At 35.6% G+C, this 12,973-nt stretch overlaps 1 protein-coding gene across 1 annotated transcript in view; it reads right to left on the bottom strand.

The window, feature by feature from the left end:
- The window catches only part of MDGA2 (MAM domain containing glycosylphosphatidylinositol anchor 2), a 779,701-nt gene that overhangs the window by 247,621 nt on the left and 519,107 nt on the right, over window positions 1-12,973 (bottom strand). The window lies entirely within an intron of this gene.

Below are 12,973 nucleotides of genomic sequence, written 5' to 3'. Positions count from 1 at the left end.
CCTGGATTATTGTTCCAAAATAAGAATGACAAGAAGGATTAAAGTTTGTAAGCAAAACTTCCTTTGTCTTTTAAAGCTGACAATCATCATTTGTTTTTGTCTTTCCAGGTATAATGATTATAGTTGTTGAGGCCTTGTATTGTCATAGGGAAGATCATCAATTATTTAATTTGTGAAGCATTCTGAGGTGCAATGATACATTTTTGTAGCTGAACACAACCGAATAAGAGATAAAGGCACAGATCAGTCCAGGCTTTCACCAAGCAGGGCCTGGTTTTTGACCCTGAAAGGAATAACGAATCATCTAATTCGAATGCAGTCCCTATACTTCATCTCTAACCTCTCTGTTCACAAAAGGTCTAGACAGTGAGTTCTCATAACTGCTTTAAAAAAGACAAATGAGATTTCAAACGCAGTCGCCAAACGGTGCCTCCTTCCACCCAAATGTTTAGGTTATATAATTATTTCCCCAGTGAAAATAAGTCCCTTGCAAACTTCCAGGTTAAAAAAAATAAAGATAAATATCCATTAAAAAATGCTGTGTTAGACTTTTCATCAAACACTCAAAATAGAAACAGCACAAAAACTGTGTTCACATGCCACACTTTTTTCTGCTTACATTGCAGTGCTGGCCCGCACAACCCATCCCTAAATGAAAACAGGAGGGACGCAGCACACTGCTGTCTGATCTACATCTTCTGAGATATTTCATACCAAAGTTAAACCTGTATTATATGAATCAGTCCAGATTAGAAACATGTAAAATGTACGATTGTACAGCGTGATTTTTTTTTAACTCTTAACTTCAGCTTAGAGTTGGAGCATGTTTTTCTCAGAATAAAAGGTAAGCTTGCGGGGTCCAATACTGTCTTCCTTGTTAAAACAAAACAAAGCAAAAAACCCAGGGGAGAACCAGAGAACAATTCCATATTATTATTATGGTTTGAGGGATAGGCATGGATTGCCTAGAGGACAGTTTTAAACATCATTTTTGCATGTTGGTCCTTGTATCATTTTAAGTAATATGGAAGATTTCAAAATGTCTTTTGAATGTAGCTCATGTGCGGTGTTGACTTGAAATTATAAAGATGATTACATTTGGAAAATGCACGTAGTGACCATAATATGCAAAAGGCACTGCAGTTCAGTACAAAAGAATAGTTCTGTCAAAGAGTTATTTAATATTGGTAAGATGATAAAATATATTACCATTTAAATATTTTAAAAATAGACATTGTATTTAATTATGGATATGCTGCCATGAAAAAGTAAAAGAAATCCCCATAGTCCAAAGTGAGGTAAACAGCATAATCTTACAAGGGTACTCAGTTAAAATGTAATTCTAGAAAGTCCAACTTTTATATCATGTTAACAAAGTTTATTAGTTTTACATCATATTTTAGTAAAATTAAAAGTCCCAAAGCTTAAGGACCATTAATAGCACATGCTTGTACTATGGAAACATTCAATGGTGACATTAACTCAAGACACATTTGTCCCTGAAAATCACCTTGTTTAAGGATAAGTTTCTGTTGAACAGTTTCCATTAAAGATAAAAGCTCAAGAAAATTCCAAAGTCCAAAAAATTAATACATATATGACAAGACCACTGTTTTACCTATCATGCTCACTATAGAACTATATCCACTGTCTTATTTTTTTAAATTCTCTTTTCCAAACATGAATTGAAAAAATATTGTTCAACTTAGTTTTGTTGAAGATGGCACTCATTTTTCTGATTATTTCTGATATTAAAAGTACCCCAAGAAGACTATAAAAATGGCAAATGGTTTTAAGACCTTAAGAATATTCATGAGGCACCTGGGTGGCCCCGTAGGCTAAGTGTCTCACTTTGGCTCAGGTCATGATATTTTGGTTGGTGAGTGTGAGCCCCGTGTCGGGCTCTGTGCTAAATGCTTGCTCAGAGCCTTGAGCCTGCTTCAGATTCTGTCTCCTCTCTCTGACCCTCCCCACTTATGCTCGGTCTCACTCTCTCTCTCAAAAATAAATAAAATAAATGTAAAAAGAGAAAAAAAGAATATTCATATATACGTTAATATCAACATTTTCTAGGTTTAAATACTGAAAAGGTAAAAGGTGAAACTGTTTTCATTTTTGTTTTCGTGTCTTACTTTTGAATTTATAAATATCAGCTTTTTTAAGCTATGAGGCTTTGCTTAAGAACTCCAGGGGCATTAGGATTCACTAAGCCTAAGTGTAAAGCATGCCTTAAAGAAAAAAATAAAAATGGGAAAACAAAAATATTTTTCTATTATATCAAGTTTATTTTAGAGGATATTTCTTATTGGAAGGATCCTTTGCTAATATGGAGGTTTATAAGGGTAATGCAATAATACCCTGAGCTACTTATTCCCTTTTTATAGGTTTGCATAGCTCCCATGTTTTCTTTTTCATATGACACTGTATAATATTAGCCAAGTTATCAGAACTGCTCTTGACCATATGTAGGGTGTGATTCCATGATCTGAGTGATTCCATTATCTATTATAAGGTGTGGTGCTTGAGTGGTAAGAAGCACCTTTGTTCAAATTTTGACTGTGCTATTATTTAAAGCTATTTGAATTTCGACAAGTTCTTTTACTTCTTAGTGCCTCAGTGTCTCATTGTTGAGATGCAGAAAAGCAATTGCTAATGATCTTAGAGCTTTGAGATGATTTAACATGTCCAAAGAGTTTACAAGTGTCCAGGACAAAATATCCACTAAAAAAGTGATATTCTTTGTTACTATTTTACCACTCTCATAGCCTAGTCCAATGCTTAGCACATATTAGGTGCTTAATAAGTACTGGAAAGGCAAATCAATAAGTGAACAAATTAATAAATGGGTGACTGGTGTGAAAACTTTACTCAGTATAAAATTCAAGCATTCTATTTTATTCTGATGCATAATGGCTAAGATATTTTAGGATCATTTTGACTTTTGGAGGTTATCCCATGTCATATAAAACATATTTAAAGGTACAACATGTTTTAAGGAAACATAATTAAAAATTTATTAATATTTTAATAATTTTTAATTTGGAACTTTTTTTCCAAATTCAAGTATTTCTCAGGGCTTTTCAAAGCTTATGAGCAAAAATTATTATATCTGTTTCGCCTTGCAAGTGAATGCTATTTGTTTCACAGTGTCTTTAAATTATCCAACCATCCTGAGTCTGTGCATCGTAAGCTGCCTCTTTTAGCACTTGTGTAGGTACACAGGAATTGAGAAAGATAAATCTCCTTACACTAAGTCATGTAGGTAGCTGAGTGTTCAGTAAATGACTATAGCATGTCTTGGTCAAATTATCTCATCACTAAATCAGTATACACATGGAAGGTCACAGAGGACATCAGTCTCCTCCTTACTATGACAAAAGTGCAATGTCCTAGAATACACTGCAAGATCTAGATATTCATACATTCTTCACAGCAAGAGGTGAGAGACATATTACTATTTTCAGCTTATTGAAAAGTAATAAAGAAATTAAACATGAAGGTTGAAAAAGGGAGAAGAGAAACACAGAATGGACATTATAATTTTTATTTGGGATGTTCATGAAACCAAAGCAAAAAGTTGAAAAAATACAGTACATGAAAAATAGAAATACATATAATAAACAAGGAAATTTTCTAAACTAAGTGAGATTAAATAGATTATTTGAAACATGTTTTATAGTTATTACCAATACCTGACTAAAATTACATAAAAATAATTCCGACTAAGTCAGCTTTTAACCAAACACACACATAGATACACATACCACCATCTATAAACATTCTGTGTATATGTGGGGCTTATCAATAACCGTGGTGCCAGTCAGATGTTCAGAGAGGCAATCTGGCCAGCACTTAATTACGGCCAGCATGGGTCACCATAGCAGGTGTCACAGAGCTGTGGCTCTCCTCTTCAACATCAGTATGCCAACATTCTAGCATGACTGAGGTGCTCTGTGGTAGGAATCTGACGGATTGACTGATTGATAGATAAATTATTGGTCCTGGATGAGATGTGATGAAGCAGGATAACAGAGAGAGGGAAGAAAGAGGAAGAGAGGAAAGGCCAGTCTGTTGTCTCTATTTTCCAAAATCCTAAACATTTAAAAGATCTTCAATAAGTGCAATATGGAAAATATACTTTAGGAAGTATCTCTGAGAAAGGGAATTCTGGCCATATTCCCTTCAGCTCCTCTTCTGGTAAACAGTAAGAAGAGTTTTCGTAGGGTAAGTGAAAGACACTTCAGTGGGTTCCAGACAGAGGGAGGACTGGCCTCTTGGTTCGCACACCAAATCCCAAACAGCTGGATGCTTAAGAGCAGAGAATATCAGTGTGCCCCTTCTTGGTTTGAGGTCACTTAGTGTGACCAGCTAGATAGACAAGGACACAGTGAATCTCAAGGGAAAGGCTCCATGCCTCAGGGTAGCAGTCTCCAGCCCCATGATGGTTGAATAGAAGAAGCAGAGAGACATCAACTAGAATGGTATTTGTCTTCATTTGAATCTTTCCACAAATAGTTCTTGATATCCGTAGTTACTTTGAGTGGAGGTGCCAGGAATCATATTGAAGGAGCAGAAAAAGGGGGATAAAAAAGCGGGGGAAAGCCAGTAATGGAGCACTAATGAACTGGTTGTCTTTGTGGGAAGCCTGGCTCCCTGCTGCTGGGAACCCTAGTAAAGTCTATGGAGAACAGACCTCAGACCTCTCCTCATGAAGAGCAAGAAGGCCGGGTGAGTGTTTGTCTACCACCTCACCTCCCTCATTAGTTGAGGACTATTTTGTGGTTCTTAACTTCTCAACTTCATTCTTTGGCCAAACCTATTGCTGAGTCCAGAGAAAGTTCTTAGGAGAATACTGAATATGGAGCCTGCTGAAAGAAACTGCAGCAACCTCCACAACACGCTAAGAGGAGAAGGCAGAGCTTTCACGGCATCTGCTAGGATGTCCTTCCACGTATCAATGATCAATGACTGGCTATGTGGAGATAATATGAAAAAAAAGGGAAATAGAATAACAAATGAATGGATGGCAAGTGGAAGCACCTTTATCCATCAGCATAAGGCACAAAACAAATGAATAAGAACACAGTATGAATTGAAGGAAGGGGGATAAAAGTATATATGATTAACTTCCTGCTTCTGTTCTATGGTCTTTCACTTTCTAAACTAAAAAATATATAGACTGATAGACAAACCAATGCCAGCATCTATGTGGAGAGGCATAGCATAAGGAACTTATGGAATAAAAAAAAAGTTTCTCCTGGAAGAACTACTCACTTCACTGCTCTCACTTGGCTGTTTTAACATGCCTTTCCGTGAAATCCACTTTCAACATACATTTCATTGAAATACAGGTTGCAGTGAACATTTCACATAATAACCATTAGAGAATATTTTAGAAGTTGATTTGAAGACTGAAAATCGCCTATCCATTTACTAGGGTTACTATTCAAATATTACTGTTCTTGACATTTGATCGATTCTCATGAAGTCCATAAGAGATATCATATTGAGCAATTCTGTTTAAAACAATGCTCCAGGATATGGCAATATTTGAAAGAGTATAGTCTCTAATTCAAGAGGGAGGTTTTGCTACAGATACTGAAACCAGCAGGCATTTTTTTTATTATATTAATATTCAAGACAGAATAGTTCTGCAAGTGATTGAGAAAGCAGAGTAAGTGTGTTTCTTCATGGAAAATTACATAAAAGTCTCCTAGAAGAGACCTAGTTAATAATACCAGGGTTCCAAACCAGGTTGGCACAACATCTTTTCTTATTATTGCTGCTTTTGCTGTTATTAGGAAGGAAGGTTTTTAGGTGTGTTGCTTATTTTCCCTGTTACAACAAATTTCAACACATTCATTCATTCAGTCAGTCATTCAGTGAGTATTTCTTGACAACCTACTATATATGGAATCCTTATGATGGGCACCTGAAATTGTGAAACTGGTGAAAAGAAAAACAGCCAAAGAACGTTGCACTCAGAAGCTTACAACCTAGCAGGAAGGAAACCAGCCCTTTGCCCATGACTCCCATTATCTGAGGTGACTTCATGTATTTACATCACCTGCCTGTTCTTTGAAGTTCTGTGCTTTGATGATCCCTGACCAAGATTCTTATGCCACATGAGCAAACTGAGGAAGGAAATTCGCCAGAAGATATTCTTTAATAAATTGAAGCTTTGCAAAATAGAACAAGTGTCATTTACCTCTGAATGTAATCAGTGAACAAGATAAATGGGAAAATTAGAAATGGAACTTGTGTTTTAAGGTGAGCAAAAGCTTATTTCAGTTAATAGTTAGGCCAATAGTTGGGAGGCTTAAATATTTAATGACCTGAAATGTCTTTATGCTTTGGGAAACATGATGGAAAAGAACATTAAAACCACATATACCTCCCTCCCATGGTCAACAATCCCTAACTATTGATGCCAAAATGTGAAATCTTGGCTTAGTTGGGTCTCAATCAGGTTTAAAGAAACAGAGCATTCATTTTTGCTGCAGCTGAATCCCAGAGGGTCATCATTCATGGAGCAAAATCGAGGCTAAGCACTTCCAACTAAGGGATGTGTTGTCCCTGGAACTTTCTTGTTCTTTATAGAAGGTACCAGGTATTTAGGAATAGTGCCAGTTTGCAAAGATGTCCTCTTCATAAGATCAATAGAGCTTGAATTTGCTATACTTGCTGCCTGGAATTTTCTCTCAGTGTTTATACGCCCGGTAAACTGGTAGTCAAGTACTTTACCATGCTCAACTATCAATATCAATTCTTCACTGGATTCCTAGTTTCCTGTCCAAGCCAATTAAGTTACTTCCTTCTTTGGATGGCAATAACTGCTTTTGGTAACTACCTCTTATGCCCCACTACAACATTACAACATTTACTCCTGCCCTTTCACTGTGAAGTATTTAGGAATAGGATATTGGTGAAATTGTACCAACAGTGCCCAAAAAAGGATGTCATAAAGAATTAAGTGCTATATAACATCTCATTAAATTAAAAATGTTGAATTTGAAGATTAGAGAACAAGATGCTGATGATTATTAATTGTCAGGAAAATGTAAATCAAAGCCACAATGAAATATCTTACCACACCTGTCAGGATGGCTAAAATAAAAAAAGACAAGAAATAACAAATGTTGGTGAGAATGTGGAGAAAAAGGAACTCTAGTACTACTATCCACGGAATTATAAACGGATACAGCCACTATGAAAAACAGTATGGATGTTCCTCAAGAAATTAGAAATATCATACAATCCAATATTCTGCTCTGGGCATTTACCCAAAGAGAATGGAAACACTAATTTGAAAATACATTTGTACCCCTATGCTGACTGCACCATTATTTACAATAGCCAAGATATGGAAGCAACCTAAGTACCCATCAAGAAAAAGTTGATAAGGAAGACGTGATATTAATGGCATATTACACTGTCATAAAAAGGGATGAGACTGTACCATCTGAGACAACATGGGTGCACCTAGAGGGTGTTATGCTAATTAAGTAAGATTAAGAAAGACAAATACCATATGATTTCACTCATGTGGAATCTAAAAACAAAACCAATAAACAAATAAACAAAGAAGATTCAGATCCAAAATACAGAGAACAAACTGATGGTTGCCAGAGGAGAGGTGGGTGGGAGTATGGGCAAAATGGGTAAAGGGAAGTGGAAGATATAGATTTCCAGTTATGGAATGAATAGGTCACAGGAATAAAAGGCACAGAATAAGGAATACAGACAACAGTGCTGTAATAGTGATGTATGATGACAAACGGGAGCTAGATTTGTGGTAAACACAGAATAATGTATAAACTTGCCAAATAATAATGTTATACTCCCAAAACAAATGCAACCTTGTCTTTCAACTACACTCAATAAAACTAACAATAAAAAATAAAGATTAGAGAACAGAAACTCCACCCAAAAAATTAGCATGAAAAAATGTGATATATGACTTAGAATTCCATGAGCCATTCATTGAAAAATAATAGTTATAAACACCTGCCACTTCTTTCATTGTGGAATGCATCTAAACTTAACCATGCTTGCTTTATATTAGTAACAAGGTGATGACAAGGAATTTCTCTATCAAAATTTAGTATACTACTTTTATAAAATATTATATCTTATTTACACTTTTTATTTAATTCCTTGTTCAGTCATGACAGACACATTACTATTAAACTATGTGTATAAGCTAAGTTATGTCCCTGAAACCCAATAAAGGGAGATTGGACTTTATCACAAGAGGAAATATGTAAATAATTCAACATGGACTTAAAAACATCAGTTAGGATTTAAGACTTCTCTGTCAGAGTGAGTCAGTGCAGCAGCAGAAGAGATAAAGACATCACCTCTAAGACCATCTGGTGTGGATCTCACAGTTATACTACTGAACATACCAGAGCAGCAAAGCAAAAAAAGCAAAAATTCTGTTTTGGTTACTAGAGCTGCTGAAACGGGGGCAACTGGTATTTCTATAACCAGTATTATAACACAGCGGGATCCATGCAAACTGGTACTCTCTTATTGATTACTCTCTTACTGAACTGGAAAAGATTAGTGTTCTCTTTTTATAACCCAGGCTGGGGACACTGTATTATAGTGTTCTATTTTGAATCCTTTTATGATTGTATAACTTTATTCTGTAGTCATTTTGGCTAAGATTAGCTCATAGCTAATCTTAAAAAAAAATAATCTTGAATAGATTTAACTCTGCTGAGCCTCTGTTTGCCCTCTAAATATCCATGGGATTCTGATAAATAATTCCTAAGGGACCACACACACCAGATTCCTATCTTGGCTAGGAAAACACATGTGTCTAATCTTATGACACATCTTATTCAGGTTATTCCAATGACTAAACTGGCTCCAAGATCTTACAACGATTAGATAGAGAAAATTATAACCTTTAATATGTGCCAGACATTCTTCAAAAACCTTTACATATACTGACTCACTTAATTGCACGAAGTAGGTACTCTTATTACCCATTTTACCTATTACCAATCTGAGGTACAGTTTAGGTAACTTGCCCAAGGTCACATAGGTACTGATTGCTGAAACTGGGATTATAATTTAGGCAGTCTGACTTGAGATGAATATAAGTCATTGTAGATAAATTCCAGAGTGAAATTAACAAAGTTGATAATTTCCAAGTTCTAACAAAATGCCCGATACTTATGCCAGAGGAGGACTTAGTGCTGCGTCTCTAACAGAAGGAAGAGGTAGCGTTAGTGTCATACATTATTACATTACAAAAAACCTCGGGAGGCCAAAAATAAATGTGGTTTGCTAGTCAGACTTCAAGAAATGTCTACTATTCAGAATACAAGGCAAAAAGGACTTGTGAGCCACCTGAGTCAGAATTAAAAGGCCCGAATTCTGAAGTGTTTTTGGCTCTTAGGCCATGCCCAGCATGTTTACTCCTAACTTATAAATAGCTATAGTGGAAACAGTTATTTGAATTCTCAGATTTCAAGAGGTAAGCCTTAGGAAGAACTTAAAGTCTTCCTGAGACAGAAAAATGGAGAAGAGTGGTAGGCGACAATCTGCCAGCAAGAAAAGAGACAGAGAAACAAGTGTATTATTACATAGGATAGTAAGTGTGGTCACAAAGATAAACCAAGCTATTTCAACTACTGTCCCCTACATGGTGGATTAGGAAGGCATAATCTTAAAATGCAGGAAAAGAAGTAATATATCCATATATTTATATGTTAGTAATAAGATGGAGAGAAAGAGAAACATTTTGCTGATGCTTCTAAAGTTTGCTATAAAATACTCCATTGTGAAAGACAAAAGTGGTCATATTTTGCTGAACACAGTGGTAGACCAAAGCTCAATAAAAAATCAAATCAAGCAAATCATACATACATTCACACTGAACACACTTGAGCATTATAAGCAGTTATTTGCTTAGGATTTCAGAAGCAGTTTTGCAAAATAGAATATAATCTTGATTGCCTGAACTGGGTCACAGCCCAGATAAGCGTAGTGTCATGAGCCCCTCAGCACCGCGAACATGTCTGTTACCAACCTCGCAGCTGGGATCTCTGCTCTAGTCTCCACGGACGTGTGTGCATTTGGCATCTAATTCTTGCAGGTGAGGGGGCCTTGATAAATTAAGACCTCTCCTGGGAAAACCTACAATTGTGTCGGTTTTATATATTTATTTATAAAGGTATAATTGTGGTTTTAGGAAATGTTTCCTTTCAAGTACAGAGACAGTGAGTATTTTTCTTACTATGGTGTGTATATTGATATTCCTTCCCAAAATTAATTAAATAAAATAGGAAAAAGGAAGGCAGAAAAAGAATCCGAGCGTCATTTGTAAAATAAATAAATAAATGTGCTGAAATAGAGAAATTTTATTTCAACTGTTGTGTGTGATTAGGAGACATTTGACTGGACTGAACTGCAAAGCCTTGTACACTGTAGTTTACACTGGAGAAAATGACGATTTTAAACTATAGACCTTGTAGTAGATGCCACGACAGTATCATGTTGACATTCTGTAAACAGTAGCTGCTGCTTAACACTGTCATTACAGATCTAATTCCAACAAGAGTCAATTCAAGTCTAACCATTTAACTCGCCATACTTCTTATCTTGGGACTTCAGACATTCAGAGAATATTTAGATACACCGCTCCCATGTTCTAGGACAATGCTGCTACATGATAAGGGAGGTATTTATTTTTTGAATAAGAAATAATGTAATGTAGCATGTGCAGAGGAACTAAATAAGCTGCACAAAATGGAATATTGCTTAAGGAAAGATTAAAAGCCAATAAAACCTTTTTAAAGCGATTTTAATATGGGAGATAAAGCATTGACTGAATCACCTCTGAATTCAATTCCTCTCTACACATAAGAATTGTATGTACGAGATGTCCTGCCAATATTTTATTTCTCAAAGCTACTGGAAATATAGCTTTTACATTTTAGTTCTGATATGTTCACTACAGATTTCAGTAAATCCACATGTTCCCATTTTAGTATGAGCTGTAGAAATATCTTCACAGAGGAAATGAAGACCATTTGTTTTCAATGTCAAATTATTTTTTGTTTTTCTTCAAGTTCTTAATATTCATATGTATTGATTTTCTATTTAACTCTTCAGCAACTTAAGCGTTAAATCCATATTACACGGAATGTGGGTCTGTATACATATAATAATGCTTTCTCAACCTACGTTCATATTTAAAATTTTGCTGAAACACACAAGATGGTGTGCGCGCAGACACTGCATCATGACTGCATATTCAGTGAATTTTCAGGTTCCTTGAGATTTAGTATCATATTTTTGTATAGTCCATAGTGTCATAATACTTTGTGATATCACATAAGCTTGCTTTTTACTTATGGTTCCAAAATGAAAAAGACATTGACATTACAATTTTTATCAGGTTGAACTAAATTTAAAATTGAAAGACCATATGTAACAAGGCAGGACTTGAGTTATTATGTAATTCTGATAAACTGCAAGAGAATTAGAAAGATACAAGATGGGGGTTATCCTTCTACTCCCCTTTTTGTTCCCTTTAAGCAAGTGCTTAGTAGATTTAATCCCAGAGAAATTTAACAAGAACCCATATTACACTGCTTCTTTTCTCTAAAGTTTAGTTCATTTATTTCCTGTTGTGCCTAACTTGTTTTCTCTTCACTTTGGAAATATATTTGGAACAAAAGCCTTTTCAGTAAAACAAAGCAAACTACGGTTGCTGGACTTTGATTTCCTTGGCTGACTTATAATCCTGCCTCTTGCTAGGCTTAGTACAATGCTGTAATGCCAAAGCAAAGTGACAACTTAAAAAGAGTAGCTTCATACAAGTGACATCTTTTTCTACTAAAAACTATATACCTGGATCTTGATAATATCCATTCTTGTCAAATCAGGATACAAGGTGTCATTAATAAAACAAGAGGCCAAGGCTATTATCAATGAATTCCTATTACAAAATGTGTCTATCAGGAAGCAAAACTGCTGACTTCACTGCATGTTCACTGGATAGTATGTGATTGTAAGCTGCCGTTGACAAAATGCTCAAGTAGTTCAATATAACAACTCAAGCAGAGTGACTGAAAGCTGACAGAGAGAAATGCTATTCAAAACATAAACTAAAGCCTATTATTAAACAATTGGACATACCTAGTTTCTATCCAAATAGAAAAGTAGCAAGTAAATCAACAGGAGTATGTTGCTAGTGAAAAAAAAAAAGTAGCTCTTAAAACATAGTTTGTAGAAAACTGAAACTGAGGAACAGCTAATGTTCATGAGGCTTTGGAAATAACTGCCACAACAGCAAACCAAAAGTGCATGTTATATCTGGGTTTATAATCAAAAGATTGATGTTAACTCAGCTTGTCTGTTATTTCCCATTTACTCATCTCCTCTCACCTTCCAGTCCCTGCAACGATTACTACATACCCTATTCCTAATGTATCAATTACTATAGGTACGCGCTTGTTCGCTCTCTCTCTCTCTCTCTCTCTCTCTCTCTCTCTCTCCCTCTCTCTCTCTCCCCTAAATGTAAAGTCTGAATGAACCAATATGAATAACTTAAATTATGGCTACTGTGGTGGCTAACATAACTATGATAGTAAAAGTGACTCTATAATAGTAAAGGCTAAAAATTAGCAACACCACACAGACTGAAAAACTATGAGTAATGTGGCTAAACTCACTTAATCTTCCCAGTATGTATAATGAGGTAAAAACAGAATTGATACTTCGAAATGTCTTAGAGCTTGAGGGAGAACAGCAGCCAGGGATGCATCTCCCTTGAGGGACAGTAAAGCCTCCCTGCTGGTGAATTCCCTGAATTTTGTAGAAGAAATATTGAAAGCACAATATTTGCAAAGATTCTCTAGAATCACTGCATTAAATTTGGAGATTATTTGGTAGCTTCACTTTTTCCCCGAATAGTAGTGTAAGGCCCCTATATAAAAGGACGAAATCACAG

This window comes from Suricata suricatta, chromosome 9 (assembly GCF_006229205.1).
Source record: "Suricata suricatta isolate VVHF042 chromosome 9, meerkat_22Aug2017_6uvM2_HiC, whole genome shotgun sequence".
NCBI classification, from domain to species: domain Eukaryota; kingdom Metazoa; phylum Chordata; class Mammalia; order Carnivora; family Herpestidae; genus Suricata; species Suricata suricatta.
Note: the sequence above shows the minus strand (reverse complement) of the source record. Positions and strands in the feature narration are given on the sequence as shown.